Here is a 27,704-nt window from a genome sequence, read left to right as displayed (position 1 = left end):
CAAGTACAAGCATTAAGGGCATTCTGTAGATTCATTAGCAGTTTTTTCTTCCTGAAACCTTCTAGAAATACGAAGGGTTGAGGCGCTAATACCTTGAGATTCTCGTTATTCAGATTTGTCTCATTAGTACACAGTAGGCGAAATCTTCCCCACATTCATCAACTCTTGCGAAGAAGAGTGCAAACATCCCGACTGAACCTGTAGAATTATGGTCTACTATTATATTAGTACTGCTCTAATAATAGACCTAATCCTAAATTTGTAGATTTGTCATGATATAACTGCCTAATCTATAAGATCTTACGTGGAAGTCACACCATCGACTACACCAACTCACTGTATCGTATCAATTACCAATACATGATGTAGAACAAGGTTAGGCTAGAGAAAGAACAATATATTTAATATGAATAGAAGATATAAGGTAACATTCAGCAGAGACCACGTCTGCACGGCCGAGCCATGCCACTCGATCAACTCCAGACCATTCAATTCATTCTTCGCGCCTTCTCCATTGTTATGTGTTTCTCCGTGCTAAATATTGAATATCTATTTTCTGAGTAGTCTTGTGTTCAGCTTTGAAGATTGTGTGGTTATGGTCCAATGCCACTACACTACTCTCCCACCAGAATCAACGTGATGTTGGTTCGATACCAAATTGGATGGGATCGTCGCGCGCCGGAGGTTACCAAGGATAATAAGGATCCTCCGGGTATTGATAAGCTGAAAGATAAATCAAAAGGACGGCAGCATCTGGTCTTCAAATACATGTAATAATCTTCAAATATCTGCTTTCATGATCAACACGGTTAAAATGAAAATTTGGTTGAAGATTATTTGAACTATAAAAAATGGGATTACAATAATAATAATAAAACGATGCGTGTTAATAACTTAACTTATAGGCAGTAATTATTTTGTGTTTAGAAATATTAAAATAATGAATATTGTAGAAATGTTAATATTGGTATTAGTTTTAGTTTAAATTATGAAATCAGATAACGATTATGCCGGTAAGTTGTCCATAAGAGTTGAATTCCAATTGCATCTGTATTAGTAGGCTAACTGGAAGAACAAAAGTATAGCGTGGAGAAGAATTCCAACCAGTGTTCCAGTTAGTTTGATACGGTTTACTTAGTTACGGGGAGATTTTCTCAACCTCATTTTTGCTTGACCGTGATAGAATTTGGTAATACTACAAATACACATGAATGGTTATCAAAATAAAATTTAAATACATGAGTGATAATTATATGGATTTTGGACAGATAGCTAGGAAAAATCGTTAAACATGAGTGTGTTCGTAAGAGACATGCTCTAGACTCAATGTTCTGATCTGCGATAGACTATTTATTTATATTTATACTTGCCGGCTGATGGGCAAACAAGTTAGTTGCAAGTATGCAGTTTATCATAAGGCAGAACACGATTTAACTGAGATATAGTGGTTATAAGTTATTGAAATCAGTTAAGCCTATGTGTCATATTACTAAGTGATGTGGTGCTGCAAGATGTATTCCGCTAAATAAGTTTTTACAGAACGATTAACAGTGAGTGATGCTCATGTGATTATCAGGGAGAACATAAGTTGTAACCAAGGGGAGTACACTCCCAACTCATGTCTATGATAATGGCTTGAACCTTAGTCAGTGTTGGGGTAAATTCGACATTAATGTTTTCAGTTTGCAGGAGATTTGCTCGACTGCTTATACTGACTATTTGCATGCATGATTGTGTCGCTAAACCATCAATTAGACTGACAAGGTTTTGAGATATTTACTGAATGAGCAACTGATAGAGAAACCTACTGTAATCATCTGTAGTGAATGAAGATAAAAGAAAACAACACTAGTGATAATTATAAGTCAATTTGCTGACCGATTTTGTTAATAGTTTCATTAATTTTATAAATCATATTACGTGATTGTCAAGTCATGACAATGCTTTATGACGATATCCTGAAACTATTAAATTTAACTAGTTATAGTGTTGATTGATGATTAGTCAGTGGAAAAATAGGTATTGTTGCTTTAGGTGATTCGAAATTATCAGAAATTTATAACGTTAAAGAATCCGAGACGCCTAATTTAATTATAAATTTTAATTCAGAAAGATTCGTTTAGTGTTAATTCTAGTAGGCTACGGAGTTTTGATTTTAAACGTTTGTTTAGCTAACAGCTACCTAGGGATTTAGTTATTTTACTAGTGCAGTTGATAGTACCTAAATTTTTAATCTTATTATCTAAACTATGTTCGCATTTTAGGCTGCTAATATGATAAACCAATCCATAAACCCAAATACGATTAGCAACAACGACTATGATGGGTTTATTGATAAATGTTAAAGGCGACTCAGATGATTCCTAAATTTAGAAGACATGAAGATATAGTGTAACGTATGTGTGGGCCAGGTTAACAAGCAGGTTGTTGACGTATATGACAATTTAAAAATAATGAACATGTCCACATAAATAATTTTAAAGTTAAGACTGCTTGTGAAACTTCAGGCAGGAATATGATGCGTTATAAACCTTCCATAGGAAGTTACTGCATTTAGCTTAGTGACACTTACAAATATATGGCAAAAGCTACTGGAAGACATATACATGTTAAGTACAAAAATCATTAAGTAAAATAGTTGGACTCGCCTGGGTTATTTTTGAAAATTAGATTACTCAGTGGACGACACATACAACGCCACTCGTGAGTAGTAATGATCCAAAAAAAATCCAGAAAGAACATGCAGTATGGCAATTAATTCCAGGGTGCTTGATGCTGTTGGTGTTTTTGCCACTCGCTCAGATCGGAACAATCGTAAGAATCCAGATAATTGGGTGGTTGCCATTGAACGAGTCATCTTAAATGACCTTATGATTGCAGAAAACTTATAGCTGAAACTCACGGTATGTTTTTGGAGAAGTCATCCTCGTTGTTTGGCAATGGAACTCGAGAATATGAAATTAGGCAGGCAGTGGTCGGAAGAAAAGATATTACAGGATAGTGCATCGTTTAAAACAGGATGAGGTGTTAAGTGAAGGAACACTGAGAATTAGATCCAGATAACTATTTAGTCCTTCATCGCATTGTTAGTCAATGTATATTTACGCTATTTACAGGTCATATTTGCTAGAGCTTGATGTTTAAACAAGACTATGTCGCTGAAGCATGTAAATGCTATTACAGCTTGTTAACAAATCATCAAAGCTAATTAGTTAATATAGACGACCAGTTTTTATTATCGATTGAGCTAGTTTGTCATGAGGACTGATCAATATAACATTACGATAATGCATGTGAGCATTAATCAGAGGACTATTAGAATACAGGGTTAACATAAATATAAAATCGATCGAGAAAGTTGAAGTGGAAATAAGGATTAATAATAATAGGTTGCGTTTCTTTAGTTGGGCTCACCAATGTAGAATTATGGTCTACTATTATATTAGTACTGCTCTAATAATAGACCTAATCCTAAATTTGTAGATTTGTCATGATATAACTGCCTAATCTATAAGATCTTACGTGGAAGTCACACCATCGACTACACCAACTCACTGTATCGTATCAATTACCAATACATGATGTAGAACAAGGTTAGGCTAGAGAAAGAACAATATATTTAATATGAATAGAAGATATAAGGTAACATTCAGCAGAGACCACGTCTGCATGGCCGAGCCATGCCACTCGATCAACTCCAGACCATTCAATTCATTCTTCGCGCCTTCTCCATTGTTATGTGTTTCTCCGTGCTAAATATTGAATATCTATTTTCTGAGTAGTCTTGTGTTCAGCTTTGAAGATTGTGTGGTTATGGTCCAATGCCACTACACTACTCTCCCACCAGAATCAACGTGATGTTGGTTCGATACCAAATTGGATGGGATCGTCGCGCGCCGGAGGTTACCAAGGATAATAAGGATCCTCCGGGTATTGATAAGCTGAAAGATAAATCAAAAGGACGGCAGCATCTGGTCTTCAAATACATGTAATAATCTTCAAATATCTGCTTTCATGATCAACACGGTTAAAATGAAAATTTGGTTGAAGATTATTTGAACTATAAAAAATGGGATTACAATAATAATAATAAAACGATGCGTGTTAATAACTTAACTTATAGGCAGTAATTATTTTGTGTTTAGAAATATTAAAATAATGAATATTGTAGAAATGTTAATATTGGTATTAGTTTTGGTTTAAATTATGAAATCAGATAACGATTATGCCGGTAAGTTGTCCATAAGAGTTGAATTCCAATTGCATCTGTATTAGTAGGCTAACTGGAAGAACAAAAGTATAGCGTGGAGAAGAATTCCAACCAGTGTTCCAGTTAGTTTGATACGGTTTACTTAGTTACGGGGAGATTTTCTCAACCTCATTTTTGCTTGACCGTGATAGAATTTGGTAATACTACAAATACACATGAATGGTTATCAAAATAAAATTTAAATACATGAGTGATAATTATATGGATTTTGGACAGATAGCTAGGAAAAATCGTTAAACATGAGTGTGTTCGTAAGAGACATGCTCTAGACTCAATGTTCTGATCTGCGATAGACTATTTATTTATATTTATACTTGCCGGCTGATGGGCAAACAAGTTAGTTGCAAGTATGCAGTTTATCATAAGGCAGAACACGATTTAACTGAGATATAGTGGTTATAAGTTATTGAAATCAGTTAAGCCTATGTGTCATATTACTAAGTGATGTGGTGCTGCAAGATGTATTCCGCTAAATAAGTTTTTACAGAACGATTAACAGTGAGTGATGCTCATGTGATTATCAGGGAGAACATAAGTTGTAACCAAGGGAGTACACTCCCAACTCATGTCTATGATAATGGCTTGAACCTTAGTCAGTGTTGGGGTAAATTCGACATTAATGTTTTCAGTTTGCAGGAGATTTGCTCGACTGCTTATACTGACTATTTGCATGCATGATTGTGTCGCTAAACCATCAATTAGACTGACAAGGTTTTGAGATATTTACTGAATGAGCAACTGATAGAGAAACCTACTGTAATCATCTGTAGTGAATGAAGATAAAAGAAAACAACACTAGTGATAATTATAAGTCAATTTGCTGACCGATTTTGTTAATAGTTTCATTAATTTTATAAATCATATTACGTGATTGTCAAGTCATGACAATGCTTTATGACGATATCCTGAAACTATTAAATTTAACTAGTTATAGTGTTGATTGATGATTAGTCAGTGGAAAAATAGGTATTGTTGCTATAGGTGATTCGAAATTATCAGAAATTTATAACGTTAAAGAATCCGAGACGCCTAATTTAATTATAAATTTTAATTCAGAAAGATTCGTTTAGTGTTAATTCTAGTAGGCTACGGAGTTTTGATTTTAAACGTTTGTTTAGCTAACAGCTACCTAGGGATTTAGTTATTTTACTAGTGCAGTTGATAGTACCTAAATTTTTAATCTTATTATCTAAACTATGTTCGCATTTTAGGCTGCTAATATGATAAACCAATCCATAAACCCAAATACGATTAGCAACAACGACTATGATGGGTTTATTGATAAATGTTAAAGGCGACTCAGATGATTCCTAAATTTAGAAGACATGAAGATATAGTGTAACGTATGTGTGGGCCAGGTTAACAAGCAGGTTGTTGACGTATATGACAATTTAAAAATAATGAACATGTCCAGATAAATAATTTTAAAGTTAAGACTGCTTGTGAAACTTCAGGCAGGAATATGATGCGTTATAAACCTTCCATAGGAAGTTACTGCATTTAGCTTAGTGACACTTACAAATATATGGCAAAAGCTACTGGAAGACATATACATGTTAAGTACAAAAAATCATTAAGTAAAATAGTTGGACTCGCCTGGGTTATTTTTGAAAATTAGATTACTCAGTGGACGACACATACAACGCCACTCGTGAGTAGTAATGATCCAAAAAAATCCAGAAAGAACATGCAGTATGGCAATTAATTCCAGGGTGCTTGATGCTGTTGGCGTTTTTGCCACTCGCTCGGATCGGAACAATCGTAAGAATCCAGATAATTGGGTGGTTGCCATTGAACGAGTCATCTTAAATGACCTTATGATTGCAGAAAACTTATAGCTGAAACTCACGGTATGTTTTTGGAGAAGTCATCCTCGTTGTTTGGCAATGGAACTCGAGAATATGAAATTAGGCAGGCAGTGGTCGGAAGAAAAGATATTACAGGATAGTGCATCGTTTAAAACAGGATGAGGTGTTAAGTGAAGGAACACTGAGAATTAGATCCAGATAACTATTTAGTCCTTCATCGCATTGTTAGTCAATGTATATTTACGCTATTTACAGGTCATATTTGCTAGAGCTTGATGTTTAAACAAGACTATGTCGCTGAAGCATGTAAATGCTATTACAGCTTGTTAACAAATCATCAAAGCTAATTAGTTAATATAGACGACCAGTTTTTATTATCGATTGAGCTAGTTTGTCATGAGGACTGATCAATATAACATTACGATAATGCATGTGAGCATTAATCAGAGGACTATTAGAATACAGGGTTAACATAAATATAAAATCGATCGAGAAAGTTGAAGTGGAAATAAGGATTAATAATAATAGGTTGCGTTTCTTTAGTTGGGCTCACCAATGTAGAATTATGGTCTACTATTATATTAGTACTGCTCTAATAATAGACCTAATCCTAAATTTGTAGATTTGTCATGATATAACTGCCTAATCTATAAGATCTTACGTGGAAGTCACACCATCGACTACACCAACTCACTGTATCGTATCAATTACCAATACATGATGTAGAACAAGGTTAGGCTAGAGAAAGAACAATATATTTAATATGAATAGAAGATATAAGGTAACATTCAGCAGAGACCACGTCTGCATGGCCGAGCCATGCCACTCGATCAACTCCAGACCATTCAATTCATTCTTCGCGCCTTCTCCATTGTTATGTGTTTCTCCGTGCTAAATATTGAATATCTATTTTCTGAGTAGTCTTGTGTTCAGCTTTGAAGATTGTGTGGTTATGGTCCAATGCCACTACACTACTCTCCCACCAGAATCAACGTGATGTTGGTTCGATACCAAATTGGATGGGATCGTCGCGCGCCGGAGGTTACCAAGGATAATAAGGATCCTCCGGGTATTGATAAGCTGAAAGATAAATCAAAAGGACGGCAGCATCTGGTCTTCAAATACATGTAATAATCTTCAAATATCTGCTTTCATGATCAACACGGTTAAAATGAAAATTTGGTTGAAGATTATTTGAACTATAAAAAATGGGATTACAATAATAATAATAAAACGATGCGTGTTAATAACTTAACTTATAGGCAGTAATTATTTTGTGTTTAGAAATATTAAAATAATGAATATTGTAGAAATGTTAATATTGGTATTAGTTTTGGTTTAAATTATGAAATCAGATAACGATTATGCCGGTAAGTTGTCCATAAGAGTTGAATTCCAATTGCATCTGTATTAGTAGGCTAACTGGAAGAACAAAAGTATAGCGTGGAGAAGAATTCCAACCAGTGTTCCAGTTAGTTTGATACGGTTTACTTAGTTACGGGGAGATTTTCTCAACCTCATTTTTGCTTGACCGTGATAGAATTTGGTAATACTACAAATACACATGAATGGTTATCAAAATAAAATTTAAATACATGAGTGATAATTATATGGATTTTGGACAGATAGCTAGGAAAAATCGTTAAACATGAGTGTGTTCGTAAGAGACATGCTCTAGACTCAATGTTCTGATCTGCGATAGACTATTTATTTATATTTATACTTGCCGGCTGATGGGCAAACAAGTTAGTTGCAAGTATGCAGTTTATCATAAGGCAGAACACGATTTAACTGAGATATAGTGGTTATAAGTTATTGAAATCAGTTAAGCCTATGTGTCATATTACTAAGTGATGTGGTGCTGCAAGATGTATTCCGCTAAATAAGTTTTTACAGAACGATTAACAGTGAGTGATGCTCATGTGATTATCAGGGAGAACATAAGTTGTAACCAAGGGAGTACACTCCCAACTCATGTCTATGATAATGGCTTGAACCTTAGTCAGTGTTGGGGTAAATTCGACATTAATGTTTTCAGTTTGCAGGAGATTTGCTCGACTGCTTATACTGACTATTTGCATGCATGATTGTGTCGCTAAACCATCAATTAGACTGACAAGGTTTTGAGATATTTACTGAATGAGCAACTGATAGAGAAACCTACTGTAATCATCTGTAGTGAATGAAGATAAAAGAAAACAACACTAGTGATAATTATAAGTCAATTTGCTGACCGATTTTGTTAATAGTTTCATTAATTTTATAAATCATATTACGTGATTGTCAAGTCATGACAATGCTTTATGACGATATCCTGAAACTATTAAATTTAACTAGTTATAGTGTTGATTGATGATTAGTCAGTGGAAAAATAGGTATTGTTGCTTTAGGTGATTCGAAATTATCAGAAATTTATAACGTTAAAGAATCCGAGACGCCTAATTTAATTATAAATTTTAATTCAGAAAGATTCGTTTAGTGTTAATTCTAGTAGGCTACGGAGTTTTGATTTTAAACGTTTGTTTAGCTAACAGCTACCTAGGGATTTAGTTATTTTACTAGTGCAGTTGATAGTACCTAAATTTTTAATCTTATTATCTAAACTATGTTCGCATTTTAGGCTGCTAATATGATAAACCAATCCATAAACCCAAATACGATTAGCAACAACGACTATGATGGGTTTATTGATAAATGTTAAAGGCGACTCAGATGATTCCTAAATTTAGAAGACATGAAGATATAGTGTAACGTATGTGTGGGCCAGGTTAACAAGCAGGTTGTTGACGTATATGACAATTTAAAAATAATGAACATGTCCACATAAATAATTTTAAAGTTAAGACTGCTTGTGAAACTTCAGGCAGGAATATGATGCGTTATAAACCTTCCATAGGAAGTTACTGCATTTAGCTTAGTGACACTTACAAATATATGGCAAAAGCTACTGGAAGACATATACATGTTAAGTACAAAAATCATTAAGTAAAATAGTTGGACTCGCCTGGGTTATTTTTGAAAATTAGATTACTCAGTGGACGACACATACAACGCCACTCGTGAGTAGTAATGATCCAAAAAAATCCAGAAAGAACATGCAGTATGGCAATTAATTCCAGGGTGCTTGATGCTGTTGGCGTTTTTGCCACTCGCTCAGATCGGAACAATCGTAAGAATCCAGATAATTGGGTGGTTGCCATTGAACGAGTCATCTTAAATGACCTTATGATTGCAGAAAACTTATAGCTGAAACTCACGGTATGTTTTTGGAGAAGTCATCCTCGTTGTTTGGCAATGGAACTCGAGAATATGAAATTAGGCAGGCAGTGGTCGGAAGAAAAGATATTACAGGATAGTGCATCGTTTAAAACAGGATGAGGTGTTAAGTGAAGGAACACTGAGAATTAGATCCAGATAACTATTTAGCCCTTCATCGCATTGTTAGTCAATGTATATTTACGCTATTTACAGGTCATATTTGCTAGAGCTTGATGTTTAAACAAGACTATGTCGCTGAAGCATGTAAATGCTATTACAGCTTGTTAACAAATCATCAAAGCTAATTAGTTAATATAGACGACCAGTTTTTATTATCGATTGAGCTAGTTTGTCATGAGGACTGATCAATATAACATTACGATAATGCATGTGAGCATTAATCAGAGGACTATTAGAATACAGGGTTAACATAAATATAAAATCGATCGAGAAAGTTGAAGTGGAAATAAGGATTAATAATAATAGGTTGCGTTTCTTTAGTTGGGCTCACCAATGTAGAATTATGGTCTACTATTATATTAGTACTGCTCTAATAATAGACCTAATCCTAAATTTGTAGATTTGTCATGATATAACTGCCTAATCTATAAGATCTTACGTGGAAGTCACACCATCGACTACACCAACTCACTGTATCGTATCAATTACCAATACATGATGTAGAACAAGGTTAGGCTAGAGAAAGAACAATATATTTAATATGAATAGAAGATATAAGGTAACATTCAGCAGAGACCACGTCTGCACGGCCGAGCCATGCCACTCGATCAACTCCAGACCATTCAATTCATTCTTCGCGCCTTCTCCATTGTTATGTGTTTCTCCGTGCTAAATATTGAATATCTATTTTCTGAGTAGTCTTGTGTTCAGCTTTGAAGATTGTGTGGTTATGGTCCAATGCCACTACAAACCATCTTGGATAGGTTCTCGGACACCTTGCTGTAGTCGAAAGGATATGAGGTGGGGTAACTTTTAAGCATAAATTTCGAAAAACATTCCAATCATTTTCTGCTGAAGACTCTGGCTCTATTATTCAATCTACTGAGGATGTTGAATGCATAATATCTTTTACATTTGCTTTCAAGACGTCAGGTCTGGGTCGGGCTTACGCGTGCTTGTTTTTGACAACTATGTGGAAGTCAAAGTTTAGAACTGAATGATAGCTTTCATCTAGAGATGGTATGCAATCGAGGTTTGTGACGTCATCCTTATAATGGATCAATATGAGATCTACTCAGGATGATTCGAAGTCCGGGTCGTAACTAGTTGCTTCTTTCACATGTTGCACTGGAGTCCATGTGATCGCCGCATCAACTAGTTCATATTCGAAAGAATTTTCTAACAATTGAGTCCTCAGGTTTTTGTAGTCTACTGCAGGTGAATTAAAGTCTCTTAAGATTAAACATTGACCACTTCCTAACCAACTATTGAGACCATCTAGCAAGACACCATCCAACTCATAGTTTGAACTGAGGCAAGTCAAACCAATCAGCATCTCTTGTCTCTGCATTTCAAGCGATAACTAATTCACAAAGTTCGCTTTCATTGAATATGTTATCGACAACGGTAAATCGGAGTATTCTTAGTGAATAGAGCCACTGCATCTCCTTTGCGCTTCTGGATTCTGCCGGTTTTTACTAATGTGAAACCTCCCAAATCAAGTTTTCTACTGCCTGTAGACTGCGTTATCTGACTTGTTGTGGCCATGATTACGTCAGGCTTGATAGTCTATATGTACACCTAGCCTTGATTGCCCATTGAGCAAGCTTTCGGCATTTGTGTAACAGATCCGAAGTCAACTTAAATGGTTTCGTGCTACACACAGAGTGGCTCCGGCATCATTTGCTGTCGAAGCCTCACAACCCGAACATTAACAATTTTCAGTTCCTTTTCGCCAGCATCTAGATTAAGTTTTAGTTTTCTTTCAGCTTCTCGTCTCTTTACACGGTTTACGAGCGGCAAGTTTTTACGGACAAAAACTTCTGACCCGTTTCGTCTATGCCCAGTCTTCAGTATTAAGTCTCGTTCATTGGGAGTCCCGAGTACTACTTTAAGCAACCTGATTTGATTATGTTTCAGGCCTATTTGAATACCTACTCTATAAACCTTTAGCAACGTGACTCCGTAGATATCCTAAAGCATTAACTGGTTCAGTAGCTGTTTTATCAATCCAATGTCGTGCCTAAAACGAGTTCCGAACTCTGAGCTTTCATTCTCCTTGACTCGATGAAAGACAACTGACCTGTCACTATGATCAGTCATTAACTTCTCAAACACTGTTGTGAAATTGGTTTTTCTTTAGCAACATCAGTTAGCCTCTTATTTTTTATCTATGCCCATCTATTGACTTTCATTAGAGTAGCAATAATAGTAACGTTGCACATATTGTGGGGCCCTGGATGATTGTTCGTGACCTGGGTTGTCGGTTTCCTATTTTTCCTTCCAGAAATAGAACTAGCCCAGCAATTATGTTTTCCAAGTGTTTCCTGCTCGCTACCATTTGGAAGGTTGGTGACAGAGGAAACTTCCTTTTGAGCTTTTATTACTAACAAACCTCATTATAGGCCGTTCTTCCCTCGCTGGCCTATGTTAGTAGTTGCGTCTAAGGACTTCCAAACAATTCATTTCGGCTGGGAAGAGAATAATATATTTAATGTGAGAGAAAGACACTACTTTTAGTTCTATCTGTTGATAAAGGAAACCACATAGTTCTATCATTCAAATTTATCTAACATCTTATCGCCAGATGCAGGTTCTTTGAAAAACAACATTTTTTCACAACAGTAGGTGGTACAGTTGAAAGAAGCAAATATTTTCGAATGCTTGCATCAATTTCGGGTCAAGCTATAGTAATAATTACTAAGCGTTTCCAGTGGAACCAGTCGCTGGTATAAACGTTGAGGACAATAGCTGCTGCATCACCAAACGTGTCCGCGTTTACACAAATTAAAGGCTTATTTAGCAGTGGATAATATGGATTGTCCTAAGTGTTTGGATTTTGGATGCTAGGCAACTGCATTCAGCCTGAGTTTCTATAATTTTTCTTGATCAGTTGATCAAGTTGTAGGGTTAAAATATCTTTACGTTCCAAAGACTTTCACTGGCAAGCGTCGTAAAATATCTTCGAAATGGGAGATTTGTAGGGTTTATTAAATAATTATGTCCCGATCTCGGATATACGTCTCACGAGGTTCTTTTGAGTAATTTTAATCAGGATGCACCTCAAGAGTAGTGTTTCCGACACTGTTCACATGTGTTACTCGAACTTAAGTGAGTAATTAAGTGGTGAGGGAAGTATAGCGTGGAGAAGAATTCCAACCAGTGTTCCAGTTAGTTTGATACGGTTTACTTAGTTACGGGGAGATTTTCTCAACCTCATTTTTGCTTGACCGTGATAGAATTTGGTAATACTACAAATACACATGAATGGTTATCAAAATAAAATTTAAATACATGAGTGATAATTATATGGATTTTGGACAGATAGCTAGGAAAAATCGTTAAACATGAGTGTGTTCGTAAGAGACATGCTCTAGACTCAATGTTCTGATCTGCGATAGACTATTTATTTATATTTATACTTGCCGGCTGATGGGCAAACAAGTTAGTTGCAAGTATGCAGTTTATCATAAGGCAGAACACGATTTAACTGAGATATAGTGGTTATAAGTTATTGAAATCAGTTAAGCCTATGTGTCATATTACTAAGTGATGTGGTGCTGCAAGATGTATTCCGCTAAATAAGTTTTTACAGAACGATTAACAGTGAGTGATGCTCATGTGATTATCAGGGAGAACATAAGTTGTAACCAAGGGAGTACACTCCCAACTCATGTCTATGATAATGGCTTGAACCTTAGTCAGTGTTGGGGTAAATTCGACATTAATGTTTTCAGTTTGCAGGAGATTTGCTCGACTGCTTATACTGACTATTTGCATGCATGATTGTGTCGCTAAACCATCAATTAGACTGACAAGGTTTTGAGATATTTACTGAATGAGCAACTGATAGAGAAACCTACTGTAATCATCTGTAGTGAATGAAGATAAAAGAAAACAACACTAGTGATAATTATAAGTCAATTTGCTGACCGATTTTGTTAATAGTTTCATTAATTTTATAAATCATATTACGTGATTGTCAAGTCATGACAATGCTTTATGACGATATCCTGAAACTATTAAATTTAACTAGTTATAGTGTTGATTGATGATTAGTCAGTGGAAAAATAGGTATTGTTGCTTTAGGTGATTCGAAATTATCAGAAATTTATAACGTTAAAGAATCCGAGACGCCTAATTTAATTATAAATTTTAATTCAGAAAGATTCGTTTAGTGTTAATTCTAGTAGGCTACGGAGTTTTGATTTTAAACGTTTGTTTAGCTAACAGCTACCTAGGGATTTAGTTATTTTACTAGTGCAGTTGATAGTACCTAAATTTTTAATCTTATTATCTAAACTATGTTCGCATTTTAGGCTGCTAATATGATAAACCAATCCATAAACCCAAATACGATTAGCAACAACGACTATGATGGGTTTATTGATAAATGTTAAAGGCGACTCAGATGATTCCTAAATTTAGAAGACATGAAGATATAGTGTAACGTATGTGTGGGCCAGGTTAACAAGCAGGTTGTTGACGTATATGACAATTTAAAAATAATGAACATGTCCACATAAATAATTTTAAAGTTAAGACTGCTTGTGAAACTTCAGGCAGGAATATGATGCGTTATAAACCTTCCATAGGAAGTTACTGCATTTAGCTTAGTGACACTTACAAATATATGGCAAAAGCTACTGGAAGACATATACATGTTAAGTACAAAAATCATTAAGTAAAATAGTTGGACTCGCCTGGGTTATTTTTGAAAATTAGATTACTCAGTGGACGACACATACAACGCCACTCGTGAGTAGTAATGATCCAAAAAAAATCCAGAAAGAACATGCAGTATGGCAATTAATTCCAGGGTGCTTGATGCTGTTGGCGTTTTTGCCACTCGCTCAGATCGGAACAATCGTAAGAATCCAGATAATTGGGTGGTTGCCATTGAACGAGTCATCTTAAATGACCTTATGATTGCAGAAAACTTATAGCTGAAACTCACGGTATGTTTTTGGAGAAGTCATCCTCGTTGTTTGGCAATGGAACTCGAGAATATGAAATTAGGCAGGCAGTGGTCGGAAGAAAAGATATTACAGGATAGTGCATCGTTTAAAACAGGATGAGGTGTTAAGTGAAGGAACACTGAGAATTAGATCCAGATAACTATTTAGCCCTTCATCGCATTGTTAGTCAATGTATATTTACGCTATTTACAGGTCATATTTGCTAGAGCTTGATGTTTAAACAAGACTATGTCGCTGAAGCATGTAAATGCTATTACAGCTTGTTAACAAATCATCAAAGCTAATTAGTTAATATAGACGACCAGTTTTTATTATCGATTGAGCTAGTTTGTCATGAGGACTGATCAATATAACATTACGATAATGCATGTGAGCATTAATCAGAGGACTATTAGAATACAGGGTTAACATAAATATAAAATCGATCGAGAAAGTTGAAGTGGAAATAAGGATTAATAATAATAGGTTGCGTTTCTTTAGTTGGGCTCACCAATGTAGAATTATGGTCTACTATTATATTAGTACTGCTCTAATAATAGACCTAATCCTAAATTTGTAGATTTGTCATGATATAACTGCCTAATCTATAAGATCTTACGTGGAAGTCACACCATCGACTACACCAACTCACTGTATCGTATCAATTACCAATACATGATGTAGAACAAGGTTAGGCTAGAGAAAGAACAATATATTTAATATGAATAGAAGATATAAGGTAACATTCAGCAGAGACCACGTCTGCACGGCCGAGCCATGCCACTCGATCAACTCCAGACCATTCAATTCATTCTTCGCGCCTTCTCCATTGTTATGTGTTTCTCCGTGCTAAATATTGAATATCTATTTTCTGAGTAGTCTTGTGTTCAGCTTTGAAGATTGTGTGGTTATGGTCCAATGCCACTACAAACCATCTTGGATAGGTTCTCGGACACCTTGCTGTAGTCGAAAGGATATGAGGTGGGGTAACTTTTAAGCATAAATTTCGAAAAACATTCCAATCATTTTCTGCTGAAGACTCTGGCTCTATTATTCAATCTACTGAGGATGTTGAATGCACAATATCTTTTACATTTGCTTTCAAGACGTCAGGTCTGGGTCGGGCTTACGCGTGCTTGTTTTTGACAACTATGTGGAAGTCAAAGTTTAGAACTGAATGATAGCTTTCATCTAGAGATGGTATGCAATCGAGGTTTGTGACGTCATCCTTATAATGGATCAATATGAGATCTACTCAGGATGATTCGAAGTCGGGTCGTAACTAGTTGCTTCTTTCACATGTTGCACTGGAGTCCATGTGATCGCCGCATCAACTAGTTCATATTCGAAAGAATTTTCTAACAATTGAGTCCTCAGGTTTTTGTAGTCTACTGCAGGTGAATTAAAGTCTCTTAAGATTAAACATTGACCACTTCCTAATCAACTATTGAGACCATCTAGCAAGACACCATCCAACTCATAGTTTGAACTGAGGCAAGTCAAACCAATCAGCATCTCTTGTCTCTGCATTTCAAGCGATAACTAATTCACAAAGTTCGCTTTCATTGAATATGTTATCGACAACGGTAAATCGGAGTATTCTTAGTGAATAGAGCCACTGCATCTCCTTTGCGCTTCTGGATTCTGCCGGTTTTTACTAATGTGAAACCTCCCAAATCAAGTTTTCTACTGCCTGTAGACTGCATTATCTGACTTGTTGTGGCCATGATTACGTCAGGCTTGATAGTCTATATGTACACCTAGCCTTGATTGCCCATTGAGCAAGCTTTCGGCATTTGTGTAACAGATCCGAAGTCAACTTAAATGGTTTCGTGCTACACACAGAGTGGCTCCGGCATCATTTGCTGTCGAAGCCTCACAACCCGAACATTAACAATTTTCAGTTCCTTTTCGCCAGCATCTAGATTAAGTTTTAGTTTTCTTTCAGCTTCTCGTCTCTTTACACGGTTTACGAGCGGCAAGTTTTTACGGACAAAAACTTCTGACCCGTTTCGTCTATGCCCAGTCTTCAGTATTAAGTCTCGTTCATTGGGAGTCCCGAGTACTACTTTAAGCAACCTGATTTGATTATGTTTCAGGCCTATTTGAATACCTACTCTATAAACCTTTAGCAACGTGACTCCGTAGATATCCTAAAGCATTAACTGGTTCAGTAGCTGTTTTATCAATCCAATGTCGTGCCTAAAACGAGTTCCGAACTCTGAGCTTTCATTCTCCTTGACTCGATGAAAGACAACTGACCTGTCACTATGATCAGTCATTAACTTCTCAAACACTGTTGTGAAATTGGTTTTTCTTTAGCAACATCAGTTAGCCTCTTATTTTTTATCTATGCCCATCTATTGACTTTCATTAGAGTAGCAATAATAGTAACGTTGCACATATTGTGGGGCCCTGGATGATTGTTCGTGACCTGGGTTGTCGGTTTCCTATTTTTCCTTCCAGAAATAGAACTAGCCCAGCAATTATGTTTTCCAAGTGTTTCCTGCTCGCTACCATTTGGAAGGTTGGTGACAGAGGAAACTTCCTTTTTGAGCTTTTATTACTAACAAACCTCATTATAGGCCGTTCTTCCCTCGCTGGCCTATGTTAGTAGTTGCGTCTAAGGACTTCCAAACAATTCATTTCGGCTGGGAAGAGAATAATATATTTAATGTGAGAGAAAGACACTACTTTTAGTTCTATCTGTTGATAAAGGAAACCACATAGTTCTATCATTCAAATTTATCTAACATCTTATCGCCAGATGCAGGTTCTTTGAAAAACAACATTTTTTCACAACAGTAGGTGGTACAGTTGAAAGAAGCAAATATTTTCGAATGCTTGCATCAATTTCGGGTCAAGCTATAGTAATAATTACTAAGCGTTTCCAGTGGAACCAGTCGCTGGTATAAACGTTGAGGACAATAGCTGCTGCATCACCAAACGTGTCCGCGTTTACACAAATTAAAGGCTTATTTAGCAGTGGATAATATGGATTGTCCTAAGTGTTTGGATTTTGGATGCTAGGCAACTGCATTCAGCCTGAGTTTCTATAATTTTTCTTGATCAGTTGATCAAGTTGTAGGGTTAAAATATCTTTACGTTCCAAAGACTTTCACTGGCAAGCGTCGTAAAATATCTTCGAAATGGGAGATTTGTAGGGTTTATTAAATAATTATGTCCCGATCTCGGATATACGTCTCACGAGGTTCTTTTGAGTAATTTTAATCAGGATGCACCTCAAGAGTAGTGTTTCCGACACTGTTCACATGTGTTACTCGAACTTAAGTGAGTAATTAAGTGGTGAGGGATTCCCCACATTTTTGGCACCAAAAAACGTAGCGCAGGATACCAGTTAATTTAAACCTCAAGAACCTATGATATGGGCCAGAATTGCAGGGTTTGATATCAGGGGGTTTGAGTATAAGATATTTTCTCACAATATTTTTAGATTTTTCACCTCAAAAGTTGTAGGACAGGTCTAAACTGTTTTCCAGGCTAATGATAAAAGGATCCCCACAAGCCTTTGTTCTTTATCCCACGTTTTTAAACTCTATTAAGGTTGTGGTGGATCCCAGCAGAAGAGCTTATTCAAAATATAACAGTAGACAAGTTTATCAATAATATACCAAAAGAGTTGATACCGAAACCCTAGGTGTCTGTCTATGAGTAAACCAAAAGGTAACAAATTATAGTTACAATACAAATGGTTCTGGAGATTGTTAAGTTTTCTGAGGTTAAGCGTTCGCGTGCGAGACTGAGGGCCCTGAGTCCTAATCCTGCGAGCAGGATCGTGGATGTGCACTACTGAGGAGTCCCACAATAGGACGAAACGGCCATCCATCGCTTCCAGGTTTCCAAGGGTGGTTTAACACCAATAGGTTCATGGTCTCAATCAAGATAATAACGGTTGTTATGAAATGAATGTTACTTGTAAGCTGCTCTCTGTGATAACAACCACAAATGAGTTTACTTGATTAACGAATATTCCTCTACATGTGGTGGCACCAACGGCGTAATGAGAAAGATTGAATCCAATAGTATTACTTAATAATAATCCGGGCCAAAAATCCAGCACAGTGTGGGAGGGCCTAAAAGGATGTCATAAAACCACTATAATCTTCAATCAAAGGCCGTGGCGACTAAAGCAGGACAGGCGGCGGAGATAGCGTTTATATTTCAACCAACGCGGTAGTATATCAATATATATATCCAAACAATTATAATCGTTTAGTTTACAACTGATACGGAAAAACAATAGACATTGAATAAAAATGTAGTTACATAAAAAGTGTGGCCTTGACTTCCATTCCCTCATGTGAGCTTACTCCAACTTGTTAAACGACACAACTCAATGTTCTATATTAATATATTCTCTAATATGGAGCCTCTGACTTAATTTCACTTTAACAAGGGATAATATGAACTTAATCTAATTTATTATACCTCTGTTTGTTCTACTATACAATGTTATGCAACGTTTGGCGTTCATATCCAAGTGCATTGCTGCTCTTCTGTTTCTCTTCTTTTCTTCTTCAGAATCTTGCTTATAAGTCATAGCTATGGGACTTCTGACGTCTGGAACAAACTTGACGTACGCGTCTCCTCAAGGTCAAGGTTTACAGCGCCCTGTGGGTCTACTTTATAACAACTATAAACTTACTAAGTTGGGAAGCATGTTGTGCACTAACAAATGTTGTAATTTATAGATTGTGCCTGTAAAAATGGCGTGCACCTGCACATGCAGAAATATATATTATTAAAGAAAAAATGTGGTCTTTATTTTGCCGTCACAAAAATCACTGAATACGCATGTCACTATAAGGTTGAGGGTGTTCAGGCCTGAGCGTCTGTTGTTACTTGCATGGCCTTTCGACGTTTCGCGGTTTTTTGATCTTGAGATCAGATGTTTGGGTATAGGTCAACAAAAGAAAGCTTATGGTTATCACGTAAAGAGATAATATTCATTATCTCTTCGTAATATTCATACTGAAGATGTCACAGGTATTCGGAGTTTGACAACGCTTTACCCAGTAACACCCAATATGAATCGTGCCCACCAAGTGGATTCAAAAGACAGAAGCTAGGAGGTTCGAAGATATATTTGATAGGCTATCAGTATGTCGAGGAACGTCTGACCTAATCTGGCTAGCGATTGCAGGGGTTGTTGAGCACGGCGTCCCCACTCGTGATCTGGTGCGGATGCATGACCGAGCGCCTTCAGCTAGGTGAGTCCATTAAAACTAATGTGGTCAGCATGCGATGTCGAAAACTTACAGAGCTATTTATTTACCGCTAGAATACCATCTGGATTGAGGTGTACTAGTTTTAGTCTAGGTTACTCTGAATTCTAAATCTCAGTTCTTCATTTGGCTTTCATTTATAACCCAAGTGTCATCTTCAGAGTTTCTTCGATGATCTTTGGCTTTAGTTCATAAGTGCAGTCTGAAGACTTTCACATTTGCTCATTCTACTGTCTTGTAGCAACGTAAATTTCGATAACTTGATGAATACCGTAGTAAAATGGTCTTTATGAGATTTCTACCCGATTAAACAACTGATATGATACCATGGTGGTATAAATAGTGTTCAACCAGGTATTTGTTTGTGGCATAACTGAAAACTCTTAAAAACTGTCTACAAATTAGACAAATTTCGGAACTTCAGACGTGAACATAAACAACTTTCTATCAATTAGCTGTCACTGGCAAAATGTAACTATAGTCTCATTATTTTGACCATATATTAGCCTCACTATTTATATGTATATCAATATTTTCTTAATAAAGAGTCTTAAACTAGTTATACTAATTCATTTCTATGAGTTGTTTGAATCTTCCCGTTGATGTTTAGTGCTGCAAATAATCAGTCCCTTTTCGGCATATGTGTGTAGCGTGGCATCGAGTCGCGGTAGACTATAAACACCACTACAAAAGGAATGCATGACAGGATATCCATAAAATCCCCCCTGAAGCCAAATATCAAAATGCAGTTAATGGACCAAGTCCAGATATATTTGCTGGCGATCTCGTGGTATCGAAAGAATACCGAGATCGTGCCAGGATAAAAGCTTGGTTACAGGGCGCATCCGAATTCGCGCAAGGTCACAATCAAAGTGTAAGAATAATAATGGAAACATAATATAGCTGTCATTAGCACAGTTAAACAAAGGGCACATTAAACAAGCACAGGTACAGTTGGTTATAATAATAATAATAATTGTTTTCATTAAACCTATCGTGTTCTCGTGATAAAAGTGAGTCACTACATGTGCATCATTTGAAGATTTCCTCAATATTGTCACCAGGTCACAATAACTATGGACAGAGTGGAATGGTGCAGGTACGTTTAGCTTACACGGGATTCCACAGCTAGTCACCATCTATCTCTGTTAAGACATGCTTGTGACATGACCATATCGAGGCAATCCTCACAGGATGTATATATGTGCCAAAAAAAGACTAACTAGTTGCAGTTCTAAACACCAATGGAGAAGTGGAAAAAAACGATAAAAATGAATTAAGCTTCACCTTATTACACAAGCAAGTGGCTATTTTAACTACTTAGGTTTAGCTTCAACATAAAACTGAGGGGTAACACCCAGAAACTGGCGATACGACATGACATAATAAACTGTAGACACAACTTCTATTCCCTAGGAGTTGTCAAGTGCTGGAGCTCGCTGCCGGCTGAGCTAGTCCAGGAAAATTCATAGGAGTCCTTTAAGAGGAAACTTGACCTATTCTTAAAGACTAAGGATAATATCTAATTATGGTCTACCAATTTATTTTTCCCCTATTATCGTTAACATACCTAGGTTCTTGTCTGGAGCTATTAGTGATCCATTGTTACTAGACACGGAAGCTTGTTAAGCGAAAGCTTCTATTCCGTCCACAGCCTTTTGAACCACTTAACACAGTAGACAAACAGATGGCGCGGTATTTGAAGCAAACGGTGCTTGGTTAACATCAATCACGGCATATGGTAAGTACATCCAGCTGACACTGGACTCTACTACTAAACACTACCCATTTCTGCTTATAATACTGGTTATATATCATTAGATGTATATATCAGTGAATTTACACTTTTGAACATCTGTAGATGATTTTGCACTACACAATGTACACTTGTTTTTCTTATGAGTTTTATAAATATTCCAGCCTTTCTACCAAAAAATTCTTGTTCCTTAATGGGTTGATCAGTTAATCTTTTGCTGCCATTTAAAAATATCTTAGCTTTGGACAACTAGCGTAATGGGGATGGTCCAAATGGTTCAAATGGTTGTGGACGGAATAGAAGAAGCTTTCGCTTAACAGGCTTCCGTGTCTAGTAGCAATGGACCACCAAATCCTCCAGGCAGGCACCTAGGTATGTTAACAATGAAAGAGGAAAAAGAAGTTGGCAAATCATAATATAATGCTGTCCTTGATCCTTAAGAATAGGTCAAGTTGTCTCTTGAAGGACTCCTGGGAAGTCACTCGGACTAGCTCGGCCGGCAGCGAGTTCCAGCATTTGACAACTCTTAAGGAGTAGAAGTTGTGTCTACAGTCCGTTCTGCTATGTTGTGTCTCCAGTTTCTGGGTGTTACCCCTTAGGTTAGTGTTCGAACTAAGCTTAAGTAGGTGTTTAAGAGAATGTCCAGAAGTGTTAAGAATACTATAAGCCACTAATAGATCACCTCTAAGACGTCTATACTCTAATGGGTAAAGGTCTAGTGAATGGAGGCGCTCTTCGTAAGGTTTAAATTTGAGCCCTCGAACTGATTCCGTGGCTCACCGTTGGATACGCTCCAAAGTGTCCTTATCCTTTTGGAGTGAGGGAGGAAGTACTATGTTTCCGTACTCTAAATGGGGACGGATGAAACTATTGGAGATTATATGTAAAGTTCTTCCGTCAAACTGTCCAAAAATGCGCTTCAACGTTACCACTGCAAGGTTTGCTCGGAAGGCATTTTTGTCACAGTTAGCGTAAGACTTTAAATCATGGAGCACCAGGACTCCTAAATCTTTTTAGACTTGGGATACTACTAGAGAGGAGTTTCCTAAGTTATAACTTTAGTCTGCGATATGTCGCAGATGGACCACTTTACACTTTGAAGTGTTAAAGGTAAGTCCGTTATCGTCTGCCCAACTTTGAAGTCGAGTCAGATCCTCCTGAAGTGCTTGTATATCGTCTTGATTGCACATCTCTCTCCAAAGTTTAACATCATCGGCAAAGAGTAATAATCCTGACGTTACCTGTCGAGGAAGATCATTTATGTAGATCAAGAAGAGAAGAGGTCCTAGTACTGAGCCCTGGGGGACCCCACTAGGACATTCCATAGCCTGAGATAAAGTGAAATTAACCCAAACCTTAAAGTGTCGATTTTTCAGGTATGAAGTAAGCCGATCAATTAAAAGTGGTCTGATACCCAATCGTTTGAGCTTATTGATAAGACATGTATGGTTAACCTTACCAAAAGCTTTTGAGAAATCTAGGCAGATGATACCAACCTTCCCCTTGTGATCGAGGATGCTTGTCCATCTGTCCACCGCAGTCAGCAGGTTGGTTATACAAGAGTAACCTTCCCTGAAGCCATGCTGTTGGGGTGAGAAGAAATTTAAGGACAGTAAATAGTCATTTATACCATCGCATATCAGGGACTCCATGGTTTTTGAAGGTATTGAGAGAAGAGCCACCGGTTGGTAACTTGAAGGTTCGCTGCGCCGACCTCCTTTGAAAATTGGTGTGATGTGAGCCAGCTTCCAATCTTCCGTTAGTTTTCCTCGGCGTAGCGAGTGGGAGAACATCACGCTAAGCGGCGTTGCCAGGATTGAGGCTGCTTCCTTCAGTATGGCAGAATGGACCATATCCGGGCCAGGAGAAGTGTCTAATCTTAAGTGCTGCAGTTTCCAGAACACCAAGTCAGCGCTTAGGTTCACTTCGGAAAGTCCTGTGAAACTGCAGATTACTGTCATCAGTAAAGTTGATGTCGGTCGGTTGAAATGTCTGAGAGTAATGTTCAACCAGAAGGTTAGCGGCGTCGCCATCGTTGTTGGTCGGACCGTTAAGACCTAGCAGTTGGGAAACTCCAGTTTTGGCTTGACGAAGAGAGGCTGCATAACAGAATAAGCTTTTCAGATTAGAGACAAATTTGTCCATAAGCTTTGTCTGGTACTAAAGCCTGTCTTCTCTTATAGCCTTCGTGCATATGTTCCTTATATGTTTATATTGCCTGTACGCTCCGTCGTTGTCAGTTCGTTTGTATTGCGCCCAACAGTGCCTTTTGCGGATTAGCAGGCGAAGGGTACGGTTCTTGATTATTGTAGATAGCTTGCAGCTTTTGGGAACCGTTTGAGGAACTGAATAGTTCGTAGCACATAAGAGCGTGTGCAGTAAGAAGTCCCAATGAGCATCCACATCGAGTTGAGGGTGAACATCCCAATCCACCTGTTGTAGATAGTCGCGTAGAGCTGGCACATTCAACCGTTTAAAATTCCAACGCAAGTTATTGGTGGGATACCTTAGCTTAGTTTTGCTGACAAAACTGAAGGCTATGACGGCATGGTCGCTTTTTCCCAGGGGAGCCAGGATTGAGAGGTTGTCAACTAGGAATTCTTCGTTTGTGAATACACAGTCTAAGCGCGACGGTATCTGACTGTTTCTCCAACGAGTTGCCGACCTCACATAATCCCAAATCCTCAATGAGGTTGAAGAACCGAGCTTCAATTGAGTTATCGCCTCCAGTATACGTATGTTCTGCGAAGTTGACTCTAGGGAGATTAAAGTCCCCTAGAATCAGGATGTGTGTGAAACCGAGACGAGTAGAGCGGGATAGTTCTTCCAGCATACGACTGTCGTACTCGATGTCGACGGTGGGCTTCCTATATATGAGTCCGACTAGACACCTCGAAGTAGCAGACAATCTTACAGAGCACCACATGGATTCCTCAAGATTGTTAAACTCGAGGTTATGAACTTGGTGTACCTCCAAGCAAGAACGTATGTACATGGCTACTCCACCCCCAATTTCTGATTTTCTGTCGTTGCGAAACAAAGACATCCCAGGTACTGCTAACTCCTGGTCCGAGAACTGGGATGTCCAAGTTTCAGTTATTCCTATCAGATGAGCCTTATGAGTATTGCTAAGTTCACGTAGCTCAACCATTTCGTTTGGTAGACTCGCGGCGTTCATGCTTTCAATTTGAAACGCGTGAGCTTCTTCCTGTTTGTCTGTTTGAGCCTTACGTGAATGGACAGGTAGTCTACCTATATAATGTTTGCTGAGTTGGTAGGCCCTGTCATTTACACGTTTTTTTGTCATCGAGACAGTCCACAAGTGGAATGGTCAGCTCCAACTTGCTTTTGTGCTTGGTCCTAGCTTCATATGGCCTATCCGGGTGCATGTGGATTCCAGCTGGCAACCGACGTCTATTGGCACGAAAGGCCTCCAGAGTTGCAGCTGCCATGTGGGAGGATGGGAAAGTTATCTTCATTAGCCGGGGTCTGAAATCACCGTCCTTCTTGGCTAGTCTCGTCACATGCTGAGTCAGTATGTTTTTGAGCCTCAAGGACTGTTTGATGAATTTCCATCCCCTGATATCGGAGTTTGCTTGATTAGGGTCCGTGTTTTCCGGTACACCTTGCACGATTATATTCCTTCCGCGGAAAAACTGCTCGCGAGATTCCTTGGGGATGTTCCGGATGAGATTGCGCTCAGAATACGGTATGTCAGGCAGTATTCTTACATTCCCATCTGATTTCAGTAAATGACTCGCTAGCAAGGCATCCTCTACGTCGGTAGCGTTCTTGAGTGTTACACGAAGTAGCATCGGGTGATTTTGATGCTTAGATTTCTTTCCCCGAGTGAGCCGTGTGATCGTCAAAGGCTCTATTCTTGGAAGTTCGAGCTTCTTGTTCAATTCTCCCCAGAGCATCCTATCATTTTTGTCCTGCAATCTGAGAGGAAGGTCAGGATTGTCAACGAGGTTCATGATTATGAGATAGTCATCACGAACCGTTATTGTCGTCCCAGGTTTTCCGGTGCGTTCAGGTTTAATACCTTGTTGTTTGGAGGTCGAAGCACGTTTATGAATCCTTGGCTCTTTGATGACCGGACGGACATTCTTGGGGGTAGACTGTGCGACCAGATCACCAGTTGTTTTCCGTACAGCAACACTTGGGATGCTCAGCTTAGGCGGTGACACCTGGTTCTTTTGAGCTCTGTTAACGTGGGTCGAGTCACCTACAGGGTTTTGGGAACCACTGTTGTGTTCAGGGACCCTGAGCTGGGAGACCCGAGTTTGCTTAGGAGTCTAGTACCGTCGACGTAATGATGGTGCTGAGCCTCGACACGTCATCATTAGTGTTGACGGATGCTCCATCGGTGGTATACCTGTCGGCATCCCTATTTTTGTATCCGTCGCACGCTCTTGTTTGTCTACCGGTTTTTACTATCGTTATCCAAGTTAACTGACAACTTGTTCCGAAGACCTGTAAGTAGGACGATGATGTTACTCAGAAAGACTACAGCGTCCGTGCTGCACGTGACACATACCCACTTTTGGTCCGACTTGCTGAGTCTATTGTAAGCAGTTGCTGTGAGATCTGTGCACGCCTCGTGGAACCAACCTTTGCAGTTGTCGCACTGCATGCCAGATGTAACAGCGAAACGGCATCCAGGTCGTTTGCATGAATTCTTCATGACTGTATTGACGTAAACTGTGAATTTTTTACAGTCTTAGGCTTTTGCTAGCATCTACAACACAGTTTACGTCAATACAGTCATGAAGAATTCATGCAAACGACCTGGATGCCGTTTCGCTGTTACATCTGGCATGCAGTGCGACAACTGCAAAGGTTGGTTCCACGAGGCGTGCACAGATCTCACAGCAACTGCTTACAATAGACTCAGCAAGTCGGACCAAAAGTGGGTATGTGTCACGTGCAGCACGGACGCTGTAGTCTTTCTGAGTAACATCATCGTCCTACTTACAGGTCTTCGGAACAAGTTGTCAGTTAACTTGGATAACGATAGTAAAAACCGGTAGACAAACAAGAGCGTGCGACGGATACAAAAATAGGGATGCCGACAGGTATACCACCGATGGAGCATCCGTCAACACTAATGATGACGTGTCGAGGCTCAGCACCATCATTACGTCGACGGTACTAGACTCCCTAAGCAAACTCGGGTCTCCCAGCTCAGGGTCCCTGAACACAACAGTGGTTCCCAAAACCCTGTAGGTGACTCGACCCACGTTAACAGAGCTCAAAAGAACCAGGTGTCACCGCCTAAGCTGAGCATCCCAAGTGTTGCTGTACGGAAAACAACTGGTGATCTGGTCGCACAGTCTACCCCAAGAATGTCCGTCCGGTCATCAAAGAGCCAAGGATTCATAAACGTGCTTCGACCTCCAAACAACAAGGTATTAAACCTGAACGCACCGGAAAACCTGGGACGACAATAACGGTTCGTGATGACTATCTCATAATCATGAACCTCGTTGACAATCCTGACCTTCCTCTCAGATTGCAGGACAAAATGATAGGATGCTCTGGGGAGAATTGAACAAGAAGCTCGAACTTCCAAGAATAGAGCCTTTGACGATCACACGGCTCACTCGGGGAAAGAAATCTAAGCATCAAAATCACCCGATGCTACTTCGTGTAACACTCAAGAACGCTACCGACGTAGAGGATGCCTTGCTAGCGAGTCATTTACTGAAATCAGATGGGAATGTAAGAATACTGCCTGACATACCGTATTCTGAGCGCAATCTCATCCGGAACATCCCCAAGGAATCTCGCGAGCAGTTTTTCCGCGGAAGGAATATAATCGTGCAAGGTGTACCGGAAAACACGGACCCTAATCAAGCAAACTCCGATATCAGGGGATGGAAATTCATCAAACAGTCCTTGAGGCTCAAAAACATACTGACTCAGCATGTGACGAGACTAGCCAAGAAGGACGGTGATTTCAGACCCCGGCTAATGAAGATAACTTTCCCATCCTCCCACATGGCAGCTGCAACTCTGGAGGCCTTTCGTGCCAATAGACGTCGGTTGCCAGCTGGAATCCACATGCACCCGGATAGGCCATATGAAGCTAGGACCAAGCACAAAAGCAAGTTGGAGCTGACCATTCCACTTGTGGACTGTCTCGATGACAAAAAAAACGTGTAAATGACAGGGCCTACCAACTCAGCAAACATTATATAGGTAGACTACCTGTCCATTCACGTA

Source organism: Schistosoma haematobium, chromosome 7 (genome assembly GCF_000699445.3).
Source record: "Schistosoma haematobium chromosome 7, whole genome shotgun sequence".
NCBI lineage: Eukaryota > Metazoa > Platyhelminthes > Trematoda > Strigeidida > Schistosomatidae > Schistosoma > Schistosoma haematobium.
Note: the sequence above shows the minus strand (reverse complement) of the source record.